Source organism: Schistocerca serialis, chromosome 1 (genome assembly GCF_023864345.2).
Source record: "Schistocerca serialis cubense isolate TAMUIC-IGC-003099 chromosome 1, iqSchSeri2.2, whole genome shotgun sequence".
NCBI classification, from domain to species: Eukaryota; Metazoa; Arthropoda; class Insecta; order Orthoptera; family Acrididae; genus Schistocerca; species Schistocerca serialis.
In genome coordinates this window covers 230,585,579-230,597,541 of record NC_064638.1, presented here as the reverse complement: position 1 = coordinate 230,597,541, position 11,963 = coordinate 230,585,579, and positions in this window count along the sequence as shown.

The window sequence follows — 11,963 nt, the reverse complement described above, 5'->3', positions numbered from 1 at the left end:
ATGTGGTGCTACAGAAGAATGCTGAAGATTAGATGGGTAGATCACATAACTAATGAGGAGGTATTGAATAGAATTGGGGAGAAGAGGAGTTTGTGGCACAACTTGACTAGAAGAAGGGATCGGTTGGTAGGGATCACCAATTTAGTACTGGAGGGCAGCGTAGAGGGTAGAAATCGTAGAGGGAGACCAAGAGATGAATACACTAAGCAGATTCAGAAGGATGTAGGCTGCAGTAGGTACTGGGAGATGAAGAGGCTTGCACAGGATAGATTAGCATGGAGAGCTGCATCAAACCAGTCTCAGGACTGAAGAAGACAACAACAACAACATCTTATTTCGGCTACTAAAAAAATGTGGACAGACTTTCTGATTCGCCCTCGTATGAGCAGTTTTTATGATGATACTGACCTACTTCTGTCAGTAACAATCTTTCACCATGAAGCTATGTGTAATAGCTGTATTCATTTAATGCGACGCAAAAATATTTATACGTGGCAATTGTTTGTAGAAAAGAATTGCTTGATGAAAAATAAGAATACTGGACATAAAACTAGTCATCCCAAGGGAACATCACGCTAATACCGTGTAACATTGCTTCAAGCAATGAAATCAGTCCAATCTGGGTACGACGAGAGTCCACATGTTTCTACGGCGGGTGCCACTTATTGATATTAGGTCCTGTACAGTTGCCAAATTATGGGGATGTTGATGAGTATGTTTCATCCACTGTTCCAAATAGTGCCCGTCATATTCTATGGGATCACGATCGGGTGATTTAGTGGGTCAGTAAAGGTCCGATCGTGTGTCCGAGTGTTTATCAAACCAGGCTTATTGGACCATTGATGCACCTGCCGCCTTGCCTCATCTAAAACGAGGTAAAATCGCGATTCTTCGGATCACACTAAATGCATTCAGTCAGCTATTATGTATATTGCTTGTTTTTTGCCCCTTTTAAAAAATGAAGTTTTAAGTACCGTTGTTGTCAGTCGCATTTTGCGAGATACAGGACAATAAATGCACATTGTATTCAGGTCCCTTCGGAATGTTCGCTTGGAAACTGGTTGACTTGGAGCTGTATTTACTTACAGCAGCAATTATTGTTGGTTTTGGAAACCATTGTCACTGTCTAGGCATGACACTCGTATCTGGCACCTGTCTGTTAAGATCTTTTTGGGCGACTTTTAATATGGCGTAGTATTTGGCTGGGAGGGCCACTGCCGTGGCTTACGTCAACGACGGAGAGTAGCACAACCGCCTAATGCCAACTCTACACCACCTACAACGCTCCAAAGCGATCAGTGTGTTCCGTGTAGTGATAATTAATATTTTGTCCGGTAACCTTATTGACTATAACCCAGTAAAAATGGTAAATATTCATTACAATGAGGGGAAATCGAAGTAAGTATATACTGTATCACTGTGGCCATGTTCAAATTTGCCTGCCACACACAAGCGCTTCACAGTCAACCTATATGCAAAATTTTACCGAAATATATTCTACTGATTCTTCACAGTACACCACAGTAAAAGTTGAAAATTGTCTGTTACTTTTCCAGGTTCGTGCCTCGCGACGCAGCTGTGTGTGACAGCTTGCGCGAGTTGATGCTCTAGACACGGTAAAAGACGCCTGCTGCAGTCCTCTGGACCCGAAGTGTTGCCCAAGAGCCGGAGGCGGCACTGGTAGATGCCACACGAAGCTTCACTCTTTGGAGACCAATCAGAAGAGAGTGAAGAGTTTTTCCAGATATCTCCCCACTGTACCTGGTGCGCTCTTTACGCCATTAGATTGCAGGAGCGCAGTCAACAGCAGTCTGACGGTCAGGGAAATTCCGGTACTTCAATGGGAGGGGCGCGGAAACTGATGAGCTCACGCAGGATGGCTCAGAAGTTGGCGGCTTGCGACTCTGACAGAGATTCGTCAGATGACGAGTCCCTGTCTGAGAAGGAAAGCACAGCGCAATGTGGAAAGTACTGGCCACGAGAAAAGTGTTCACATGTGAGGAACAGTTGTCTGTGGTGTCGCTCAGAAGCTAAAGCTAAGACGGCAGGCTGTCAGTCTCCAGGTGCAGAGCTTCTGAAAACATGTGAGGAGGATAAGAGGGAATGCGACCATCAACTAGAAAACACTGCTGGAGCGCGCGTGAATTTCAGGCAGATTGTAATGGAGAGCAGGTGTCCCTGTTTGTGCGCCTACTTGCATTTCACGGACACAGCGGACGCGTGCACTTGCGTCGGACGTTCGCCGGCTTCCTCCACTCCTGATCGCGACGGTAAAACTCCTGCAAACGCACCTGACGATCGCACGAGGTCACCATCTGCTCCCAGAGATAAAAACCGCTTCGGCTGCTGCGTCGCGAGGTACTTCTCAGCTTTCCGGAAACGTTCGAAACTTTCCTCTCGTGACGCTAATACCCATCAGCCTTCGCCACTGTCCCTCCAACAGAAGAATTCCGTGCCTGCAGGTGACAGTGCAATTGCCAAAGACATGTACTGTCACAACCACCAACATCGGTGTAGCAGATGCCAGAGCAGCTGTAAAACTTGTGAAATGTTGAAGAGCGATGTTCTGAGAAAACCATCAAAAAGAGAATCATTTTTATCTGCTGGTGTTCAAGAAGACGCTGATGCGCATACAGCGCACCGAACAAGCACTGAAATAATGGGGAAGGATTCGTGCTTAAAGTGTCGTCGAGCCCGCTATGGTTTAGAAGACGCGGAGAAAGTATTGTCCTGCGTGCGTTGTACTTGCGACTGCGCATCCAGAAATAAGGACATAAAAAATTTCCAAAGAAGTTTCCAGCGAATATATAGGGCACTTTCAGGCTGCAAGCGAAGTACGTGTACTTGCGACTGCCACGGGAAGCAAAGCGAGGAAAAAAACAACGCAAACGACACGCGAGTACCTAGTGAAGAGGAAAACAGAAGAAGCAAGAGACTAAACGGAAGAGGAAGTAAGAAAACGTCTTTACCCAAAAGAGGGCTGCTGGCATTGAAGTACGAGATTTTCAAATGCAAAGAATTAGGCGGTGATACTAAGGAGAGAGAAAGCAGTTCTTCAGTTTGTGAATGGAATCAGCGAGACTGCCAGTGCCTTAAACGCTCACCCGAAACGAAGCACAAATATTCATGTAAAGAGGCTAGAGAATCGGAGCGAAAAACTGATAAAAGTTGCGTATCTGAAGAAAAGAAATGTTCACGTAAAGCATGCCTCGATGAACGAAAACAGCCTCGGCAGTTGGATACATACAAATCAAAGAAAGACCCATGTGGAAGACAAGGTGGAACTGTGCCGAAGGAAAACATCGTGTTGGATGACGACGAAATGGTTATCAACCACAAGTATCCAAAAGAAAAGGCCAAGCAGAAGAGGTGCATTAACAGAAGAAGTAAGGTGACAAACGCACAGAGCTTGCACGAACGAGACCTGAGTGGAAGATCGGCCGATGATAGTTCAGATGAATCGGAATTAGAACTTAGAAAAAACATGACAAGAAAAGTACACGAAGTGAAAACTAATCCCAAAGGTTCAAAGGAAGAGCATAATGATGATAATTTCCTGAGTGAGCCCAATCTGGACCCAATTAGCGCAGAAGTTATCAAAATTGGGAACCGCTATTACCAAGCGGTTCGTCATCGCACAGCACACGTAAATATAATGTCATTTAAAAACCTGAAGGAGCGCGGAGAAGCACGCCGTCGGGGAAATCACAAAAAATCTCCTCGGATCGAAGTGAGGCTCAAGTATGATACGACGTCCAGCGAGGAGGACGCATCAGAAGCTCCTGAGCCCAGCATTGGCCCTTTGGGCGATTCTCCCTGCCACCGGCCCAATTTGCAAAAGCGAAAAGTTACGAAACGGAGAACAGCGACAGACAAGATCGCCAAGAAAGGCGTCGGGTCAGATACTAAAGAAGCGAAACTAATTTCCAAGAAACGTCAACACGTACCGCATTCCACTGGGGCTACAGATGGTCTCACTCCGCCAGTGACGCGGAAGCACAGTACCGTGCGAGAGGCCGACTGGAAGGTGTCATCCAGGGAATTGCTGTGTGGTGAGAAAGTCGAACGGTTGCCGAAAGCAATGACGGATCCGCCGACAGAAAAAGGTGAGTCACCGAGGGGATGGAAATCCGAAGGCGCGCAGTTGAAGACGAAAGGAGTGAGTGCCAGGACGCTGGAGCTGAAGCAGATGTCAGAAAAATGGTTCGCCAGCGACGCAAAGCAGTGGTGTAGCGGCCAGGTGGACCTTGCTGGCGACACCTTCGACTCGGGAACTTGCGATGTCCGACCTTTCACAGCCTCGTCATCGGCGTCTTAATATCTCCGACGACGTTTGGTCTCAGGTGGCAATGCCAGATTACTCTTGCTACATCTCTGCTCGCGCTGGAAGAAGAGAACCTCCCTTAGCTTCCTCGCACAGAAACAATTATTTTCACGGTGTTTCTGTTGAGTGACGGCTATGCGTTGAGTGATGCGATCTATTGCAAATGTTGAGATACAGCCGTGCGCATATGCGTGATCTAAATTTTAGTGCAGTTTCATTTTCTTTGCTCTGTAACATAGTACACCAATTTGCGTACGTCTCACTGCACTCTCCTATTGTGAGTACCAAATCACAGTTCCTTCTTTTGATGTCTGTTCTAAAGCTGCTTCTCTGTCGTGGAAGCGCGTTTTCATTTTATCGGTAAGTAACACTAACTGAAATTATGGACCACACTGATATCGTTTCACAAAATGCAACAGGTTTCAAATTAAATGTTTTGACTTAAAGCCAAACAGTAATGTATTTTATACAAAATGTATATACACATATTAATAAACAATGTATTGTTATCTGGCAGTGAGCTGAGTTTTGTTCACTTACAATGACGAAAAAAAATCTCAACATCAAAAAATAATTACTATAGAGGTATGAAATTTTCGGACTACATTTGTTAGGTAACATATTTAAGTGATGCACATTGCAATATCTCAGGTTAGTGTAAGCGTGAGGTAAGCCATTGCAAATGTGAAAGGTGCTGGTACATTAATAACCGGTGAATGTTGAATGCAAGCGTACAAAAGTGCATGTAATGTGTTGTACAGGTGCCGGCTGTCTTTGGGTTGGAATTCCATGCCTGTTACACTAGGTTTGTCAATATAAGGACGATTGATACTGTTAGCGAATGTCGCTGGAGTTGTCGTGTACATTGGGGATAGATCTGGTGATCTATCAGGCCAAGGCAACATGTCGACACTCTGTAGAGCATGCTGGGTTACAACAGCAATGCGCGGGCGAGCGTTATCCTGCTGGAAAACTCCCTGGAATGCTCTTCATGAATGGCAGCACAGCAGGTCGAATCACCAGATTGATGTCCAAATTTGTAGTCATGGTGTGTGGGGTAACCACGAGAATGCTCCTCTGTTCATACAAAATCGCACCCCAGACCATAACTCCAGGTGTAGGTCCAATGTGTCGAGCACACAGGCAGGCTGTTTGCCGGCTCTCAACTGGCCCCCTCCTAACCAACGCATGGCCATCACTGGCACCATGGCAAAACCAACTTTCATCAGAAAGCTCAACAGACCTGCACCCTGCCCTCCAATGAGCTTGTGCTTGGCACCACCGAAGCTGCAAATGATGGTGGTTTGCGTCAGCCAGGGCGACTTGCTCGGAGTCGTCCCTGAAGTAACCGATGTGTAACAAACAGTTCGTTGTGTCACTGTGGTACCAGCTGCTGGTCGAATTGCTGCTGCAGGTGCAGCACGTGCGCCAGAGCCATACACCGATAATGATGGTCGTCCTTATCGGTAGTGTCACGTAGCCATCCAGAGTCTGGGGTTTTTGAGACCGTACATTCTCGTGACCACCGCTGCCAGCAACCATGTGCAAATGCTTTGTTTGTGCAGTAACGCAGCTCTATTATATACCTCGTTCAAATTCCGTGAGGTGTTGATAATGGCGTCTTTGTCGCGTTAAAGGCATTCTTGACTAACATCAACTCAAGACGTTCAATCTTAAACGTAATTAAGCTCACGACCATTACAGCGTGTATGTAAAGCAAACCTGGTTTGTATCCTCATAGTGATGCTACTAGCGCCACTCTTATGAAACCGGCGCGAACTTTGAATAGACATCATCTGTTAGATATAGAAACACGCCTACCAACTTTTATTGATGTCGCACAACTCCTTCTTCGTGTTGCGATTTTTTTTTTCCATGAGTATACACTCCTGGAAATGGAAAAAAGAACACATTGACACCGGTGTGTCAGACCCACCATACTTGCTCCGGACACTGCGAGAGGGCTGTACAAGCAATGATCACACGCACGGCACAGCGGACACACCAGGAACCGCGGTGTTGGCCGTCGAATGGCGCTAGCTGTGCAGCATTTGTGCACCGCCGCCGTCAGTGTCAGCCAGTTTGCCGTGGCATACGGAGCTCCATCGCAGTCTTTAACACTGGTAGCATGCCGCGACGGCGTGGACGTGAACCGTATGTGCAGTTGACGGACTTTGAGCGAGGGCGTATAGTGGGCATGCGGGAGGCCGGGTGGACGTACCGCCGAATTGCTCAACACGTGGGGCGTGACGTCTCCACAGTACATCGATGTTGTCGCCAGTGGTCGGCGGAAGGTGCACGTGCCCGTCGACCTGGGACCGGACCGCAGCGACGCACGGATGCACGCCAAGACCGTAGGATCCTACGCAGTGCCGTAGGGGACCGCACCGCCACTTCCCAGCAAATTAGGGACACTGTTGCTCCTGGGGTATCGGCGAGGACCATTCGCAACCGTCTCCATGAAGCTGGGCTACGGTTCCGCACACCGTTAGGCCGTCTTCCGCTCACGCCCCAACATCGTGCAGCCCGCCTCCAGTGGTGTCGCGACAGGCGTGAATGGAGGGACGAATGGAGACGTGTTGTCTTCAGCGATGAGAGTCGCTTCTGCCTTGGTGCCAATGATGGTCGTATGCGTGTTTGGCGCCGTGCAGGTGAGCGCCACAATCAGGACTGCATACGACCGAGGCACACAGGGCCAACACCCGGCATCATGGTGTGGGGAGCGATCTCCTACACTGGCCATACACCACTGGTGATCGTCGAGGGGACACTGAATAGTGCACGGTACATCCAAACCGTCATCGAACCCATCGCTCTACCATTCCTAGACCGGCAAGGGAACTTGCTGTTCCAACAGGACAATGCAAGTCCGCATGTATCCCGTGCCACCCAACGTGCTCTAGAAGGTGTAAGTCAACTATCCTGGCCAGCAAGATCTCCGGATCTGTCCCCCATGGAGCATGTTTGGGACTGGATGAAGCGTCGTCTCACGCGGTCTGCACGTCCAGCACGAACGCTGGTCTAACTGAGGCGCCAGGTGGAAATGGCATGGCAAGCCGTTCCACAGGACTACATCCAGCATCTCTACGATCGTCTCCATGGGAGAATAGCAGCCTGCATTGCTGCGAAAGGTGGATATTCACTGTACTAGTGCCGACATTGTGCATGCTCTGTTGCCTGTGTCTATGTGCCTGTGGTTCTGTCAGTGTGATCATGTGATGTATCTGACCCCAGGAATGTGTCAATAAAGTTTCCCCTTCCTGGGACAATGAATTCACGGTGTTCTTATTTCAATTTCCAGGAGTGTATTTTGACTGCAGCCAAACCGAAAGAGTTGGTGGAGGTGTTTGCTACTAGACTCGAATTTCTGAGGGTGGCGTTTGAAATTCCAGCCCGGTTATCCAGATTTAGCTTGTAAATGATTTTCCAAACTCGCATACAACAAATGCGAGGATGTTACTTTAACTGGACACGCCGATTTAGTTCCTTCTCCAATTGGAGCTTGTATTCTGTCTCTAATGACATAATCGTCGACGGGACGTTAAACAATAATCTTCCTTCCTTCCTTCACTCCAGAGCTAGCCTCTACGTCGAGGCTACTGTGTTGAAGCTTAAATCCGGAGGAAACTTCCACTGGACGTTGCCGCATAAACATTCTTGTCTGGTCCTAAGTTAGTGGTATTTCACTCAGTTCTGTGCCAGACTATGCAAAAGAAATTCTGTAGTCACCCACATGTTACAAAGTCAATAGGACTCTATGTGCTGTAAGATGTATACAACATTAGTGTGCAGCACATTCCAGTGCTCAAAAAAGGACTATAGCCGAATGATTACCCGTTTGTTGATGAGGTCCTAATTTGCTCTAAATTAATTTTCTAAATTTTAGTATGATAACGTACGAAAATCTGATAGATCCAAGCAAGGAAACAACCTTAGCTGATCTGTGGTTTGCCTCAACATTCGTCTACAAAATTAAGTGAGTGTACGATGCAGGAGTCCATACGATGAAGGTGACACGTACTCACACTGTGAAACCGTTCTTCCGTTTCAACTCGCTGTCATAAGCAATTCAGCGTATGTACCCAGTAGAGAAGCCAGTTTACATCCAAGAACAGCTCTCCTACCTGCAGACGCCAGGGAAGGAGCTCATTGCCTGTTATATAACAGATCATTCGAGGCAAATTATGGGTCTATCCAACAACCAGGGACGTGTGTACACTACCTACTACAGCGCTCTCCTATATGCAATTTTCACGCTTTTGAGACGGAGCGTCACATGTCACAGGGAGGGTGAATAGTTGGAAGCCAAAACGAAGAAGTTGCTGTCACTAGGATCGACCATTTCACCTTGGCGGTGCTTCTTCCAGTGGCTGCAACAAGACGACATCGTCGAAACTCCCTTTCAGATTGGACGCTTAGATTCGGCCCACATGATACTATTCTGTCGAGAATATCCTCTAGTAAGTGATACTGGTTACTTACGGACAGCAGTATGCTGTATTTTGGAACAAACATCCAGTTTCCCCTCCTTTGTTTTGTGCGACTTTCCTCAAAGTATCACTAGTTTCCAAAACTTTTCTTTATCTTCCTAGATTTTACACTAAGTGTTAGTTTCCAAAACGTAACCTATTCTTAAATTTACTTTCAATTGATGAAAACTCAGCATTAAAATTTGCTAAGAAAGTCTCATACTGTTTTGTCCACTTCCACTATTTGCAATACCATGTAGTTGCGTAGTTAAGATTAAACTGGGTGAACCAGAACTGCAGTGACGAACTTTCAGAGGTGGTAGTATGGACCAAGGAAAAAAGTATGGTAAACGTGGACTCTACAATGCATATCTGAAGAGCTATAAGCACTTATTTAGTAGAAGAGATGTTTTTAGCAGTAGCGAAGATGAACAAGTGCTCATAGCTCACAAGTTATGCACTTTAGAGCTCATCTTTACTGGAATATTCTTCTACTTTTCACCCAAATCTGAAAGCATGTCGGTGGAGATCTGAATGACCTTGTATATTCAACTGAAGGATAACGACGATAGATTTTTCTATGACGTCTTATAGGTATCCACATTAATTATGCAACCTGCGAAGACCTTATCCCCAGGAAAAGACCTTTCCAAATATGTATTGCTCAATGTGTATTCACACAGATAAGATAGGTCTTTTAAAACTGAACATCTACATCCTGTTATGAACAGTGCACCTTTAAATAAATGCAGATTGGCAACTTGTTGAACACTGGAAAACATGAGAAACAGATACAGTTCGCTAAAAACAAACAAGTCTATATACTACTGCACTTGAGAAGAACATAGGCTTTATTCATAACATCAGTGTCATAGATAATTGCTGCAGTGTTTTATAATGGTTGTTGCTGGTTTAACGAGCAGTACACATTTCTGAAGAATGAGCACATGTGTGAGTATTTTTTTCTAAAGCTGCGATGAAATTTATCGATAGACTGAAAGTAGGGGGACAAAGAGAGAATCAGCACATTTTGTTAGTTCGGGCAGATATGCACTCAGGGGCAAACCTATTGTTCTCCTTTGATTGGCACATCATTAACCTATTGTTCTCCTTTCATTGGCAGGTCTTTAACCTATTGTTCTGCTAAAAGAATCCTTCCTTTTGATTGCCAGGTCCTTAATCTATTGTTCCCCCCACCCCAACTCAGGAAACGTCCAACCTACCCCCTTCCCTCTCACTGCTACAGGTACACTTTCAGATCTGAGTCATTGGAATAGCCCTCCACATTCTTATCAATATGATCGTCTACTTAATTAATTGATCAATTAGTTAACCTCTCCCCCTCTGGCAAACCCCCTCCCCTCCCACCCTCCCTCCCAGAAATTGGCAGGAAAAAGAATCAGCTGATCGTTCATTTGGAGGCAATTCGATTGCAGTACATGGAATATTGTTTAAATAATTGAAGGGGTCGGGGAGATATAGTCATAAGCCTCACTTTTGTCAAAATTGAGATATTCATGCTATGACATTCTTAATGATGTCCTCCTCGTTTTAGATTGAAGAAGTTTCATCTTTCTCCAACAGGTGGCAGGTGATGACATAGTGTAGATCTATACTCTGCCACCTGGTGTCTTTTTCAGAAGATACATAGTCATAAGCCACATCAAAATGGTTGAAATCTCCTGTACATCTGAAGGTGCTTTGCACATTGTAGGTGTATATGACCGTGACAGCAGTGTAAATGAGGATTCTGATCCTTTTGACAGTGATGGTGATGTGTCTTGGCGTCCATTGAGCAACAGTACTAGCTCAGAAGATGTTTTGGTAAGTATACGAAAATATTTTTTACTGGTGATCATTGTTCAGTGGCTTGCGTCTTTGTTTCTCGTAACATTGCTCTCAGAGTTGATCGTCGTCTTTTGTGTTAATGAGAAACCTTTAGAGCCTAATTTTAATGACCACTGATTGAGGTAATAATATAGTTTCTATGGCTACAAACTTGTAAGAATATTTTTATTATCAATGCCATTTCAGTGGCATATAATGATTTGTGTGGCTTGTGACTGTATCTCATGGAAGTTTTGTGACTGTTTTTCTGTTCATATTACAGCTTAAAATAAGTAGAGCCAATGAAGTATAACCCCAGAAACCAAACTCTTCAAGAAAATGAGTGTGTAATATTGACCAGTGGAAAAAAGTTACGGCCAAACGTCGTCGTAACGCGGGTCAGCAGTATGTGGCTTCTAAAACCAAGACTGTTCAAGTAGCATCTTTGGGAAGTCCCTGTAGTTGTTCAAATAAGTGCTGTACGAAACTACTCGGAGCAGAAACTATTTTCCACTCGTTTTGGGACATAGGAAACTTTAATGCCTAGAATACTTACCTAATGTGTTGTATGAAAATGGTACCAAAAAAGCGGAAGTTTGTTTCACTTTTTTTAAACATGAATGAACCAATTGTTGCTAATTTACTTTACTTCATTCTGCTTCGCATTTCGTTTTTTCACAGCTATCCAAAAAAGACTAAAAAGCAAATTTCATCTAGGTCAGTGACATTTTCATTCAATGTGAAAGTAAATGGAATGGAAGTCATGATTTGCAAGCAGGCTTTCCTCAGGGTTCATGGCTTAAGAACTACACAAAAAGAGTGAGGAATTTGCAACAGCAAATGAAGTTGTGTCGCACTGTTCCAAAAGAAGAAGGAAGAGGTTTGTATATTATGTTTTACTATAAGGTATCCATTTTAACCAAATAAAATAATCATGAAGTATAGTAATAACACGAAGTAATGTATCAACTCATGTGCTCTTTTCTTTCAGGCAAACATGGCAATCATCCACATAAATTTCAAGACGAAGCTGTGCAAGGTGTCAGAGACTTCCTCAATGCTATACCAAAATATAACAGTCACTATAGTAGGCAGAAGAACTCCAACAAAGTATATTTTAGATGTGATCTCTCAACTGCATCCTTATTTAGGGACAAATACTCTGAATACTGCAAGGGAAATTGTGTCCCTACTGTATCAAAAAGGAAATTCAGAGCAGATTTTGAGTCAGAATTTAGCATAGGCTTCAAACTGTCGAAAAGCGACACGTGTTGAACAGTGATGCCTTTTTAACAGCAATGAGTAACCGAAAATTATGTGCAGAAGAAATTACACACAGGAAA